Raw genomic sequence first — 2,932 nt, forward strand, 5'->3', positions numbered from 1 at the left:
CTCAATTTTGGAATGACCTTGACCTTTGACCTTTACAAGAATTTTAAGATCAAAGCTCAATGAATCTTATGCAGTTGGTCCCATGTCTCTATCACTTCTCGTTTCAAAAATTTTTAATTATTTGTAAAATTCAAAAAGTTTCAGGGGCAATAACTCATTGAAGGAGTCACCGAATACTTTCGCAATGAATAGATTCCAGAGTCCTCTCAATGAGTCGAAGACTTTAGTGAAGGTTTCATATTTCTACGGTTTACGGTTTCGAAGGAGTAGCGATAACAAGCATTTCTTGCGAAAGGGGCAATAACTTTTAATAGGGTCAATCTTACGGAATACGAATTGAATGTTTAAATAGTTTTAAGAGTACATATTAATGATGCTAAGACAGTTTGTATATGTTAAGAGACAAAAGAGATATAGTATATGTTTAAGGATATAAGAGATATAAAAAGACCCTAATTTCTCAATTTTGGAATGACCTTGACCTTTGACCTTTACATGAATTTTAAGATCAAAGCTCAATGAATCTTATGCAGTTGGTCCCATGTCTCTATCACTTCTCGTTTCAAAAATTTTTAATTATTTGTAAAATTCAAAAAGTTTCAGGGGCAATAACTCATTGAAGGGGTCACCGAATACTTTCGCAATGAATAGATTCCAGAGTCCTCTCAATTAGTCGAAGACTTTAGTGAAGGTTTCATATTTGTACGGTTTACGGTTTCGAAGGAGTAGCGATAACAAGCATTTCTTGCGAAAGGGGCAAAAACTTTTAATAGGGTCAATCTTACGGAACACGAATTGAATGTTTAATATAGTTTTAAGAGTACATATTAATGATGCTAAGACAGTTTGTATATGTTAAGAGACAAAAAAGATATAAAAAAAGAGCTTAATTTCTCAAATTTTGGAATGACCTTGACCTTTGACCTTTACAAGACTTTTAATCATATAGGTCAATCTTACGGATCACTTCTCGTTTTAAAAATTTTTAATTATTTGTAAAATACGAATTGAATCTTTAAAATAGTTTCAAGAGTACTTATTAATGATTCTTACACAATTTGTATATGTTAAGAGACAAAAAAGATATAAAAAGAACTAAATTTCTCAGTTTTGGAATGACCTTGACCTTTGACCTTTACATGAATTTTAAGCTCAAAGGTCAATGAATCTTATGCAGTTGGTCCCATGTCTCTATCCCTTCTTGTTTTTAAAATTTTTAATAATTTCTAAAATTCAAAAAGTTTCAGGGGCAATAACTCATTGAAGGGGTCACCGAATACTTTCGCAATGAATAGATTCCAGAGTCCTCTCAATTAGTCGAAGACTTTAGTGAAGGTTTCATATTTGTACGGTTTACGGTTTCGAAGGAGTAGCGATAACAAGCATTTCTAGCAAAAGGGGCAATAACTTAGAAAGCGGTCAAAGTTCAAACATGGGGGGTCGTTTTTCAGAATAACTTTTAATATCCAATATCATGAACTATAAAGTTTTTCGATAAGTCTTGCGGTTTCAAAAGTCCGGGAAGAAAAATAATAATAAACACTAGTAAACTAATTGTTCAGAGAACAATAAGACGTCTTTCCACCTTTTTAAGTGTTTCAATATCATTTGGGCTGAAAAAAGTAGGAAAAAAGCAAGAAAATAAATAAAACAGCAAAATTCTCATTTCTCTACTGGGATTTTAGATCGGGCTCGCAGTTGGTGTAATTTTACCGTAAACAGACTTCCTAGATTGTGTGTTTGTAGTCGACTCGGGGATAAGCACAAATTCATTGATCACGCAAAGAGAGCGCATAAAAAACACTGTAACACGCTCCTATGTGTATATATGAGCTTGAATGAGATTGTTATCAAGTTAAGATGTAAGAGGTAGGGTTTGATTAAAATTATGATATACCTATTAATATGAATAACATGCATTTGATCTGCGCATCAAGACGGAAGCGTAAGTGAAAACGTTGTGAAATGTCCCATGTGTACCTGCATCATATGTGCATTATACATGTATTAAAGAGATGTTTGAAAATATCCGATTTGAGTTGTTTTATGTTTGAAATGGATGGCGATAAATTATTTAAAAGCATGTGAGAAACATAGCGAGAGATGCAAGGCAGTTTGTAATTATGGAAAAGGAAAACAGAGAATCGGGTTCGGGTTTTAACATTCCTGACCGAAATAGGCATGAAATTCAATGTAAGTAGCATAAATAAAATTCCAAACATGTAATTCTAGATGGGAAACACAGGGAAGAAACGTGTATTTCTTTTTACTATGCTGAAAGTCGCTATTTCTTGGGAATGTGTTATTCTAGGGGAAAAAAATCAAATTTCAGATGAAATCAAGATTCATTCCATTAATATTAAATCCAAATAAAATTGAAATAAATTCCATACACTAAAGAAAGCAAGAATACTTGGCGTTAAAATGTCGTAAAAGAGCAGGAGAATCGAATGATATTAACAACAATTGCAGAAATAGCCAATACGGGCTTTAATTAATTTTTATTCTCAGCAATAACTAAATTTCAGACAGAAAAAAAATGCAGATTTTGCCGATTTTCACTAGAATTTCATTATATTTTAGAGACTCACCTTAAAACTCTCAGGACACTTTCTTTAAGGTCTCTTCTTGCTTTTACTCCGAATCTTATGTCGATATATCGTGTCTTTTGACTTGTAGACATTTTCTCTATGCTGCTGTTTTTTTTTTGTTTTTTTTTTTTGTAAGAAAAGGGGGGGGGGTATAAGCCTTTGTTACAGTAAGAGTTGCAAATACCTCAACGACCTTATGCTTGATTGAGACCTTTGGGTCGATAGGGGGGTCAAAGGTCAAGGTCATTTATCAAGGTCAAAGATCAAGGTCATCAAAAAAAAAAACAACTTATGAACTTGAGTTTAAAACTTGAAGCTGAATCTAGGTAAAGGTAATGAAT

Source organism: Saccostrea cucullata, unplaced genomic scaffold, assembly GCF_032062105.1.
Source record: "Saccostrea cucullata isolate Sc308-1 unplaced genomic scaffold, CSIRO_AGI_Scuc_v1 ctg5356, whole genome shotgun sequence".
Lineage (NCBI taxonomy): Eukaryota > Metazoa > Mollusca > Bivalvia > Ostreida > Ostreidae > Saccostrea > Saccostrea cuccullata.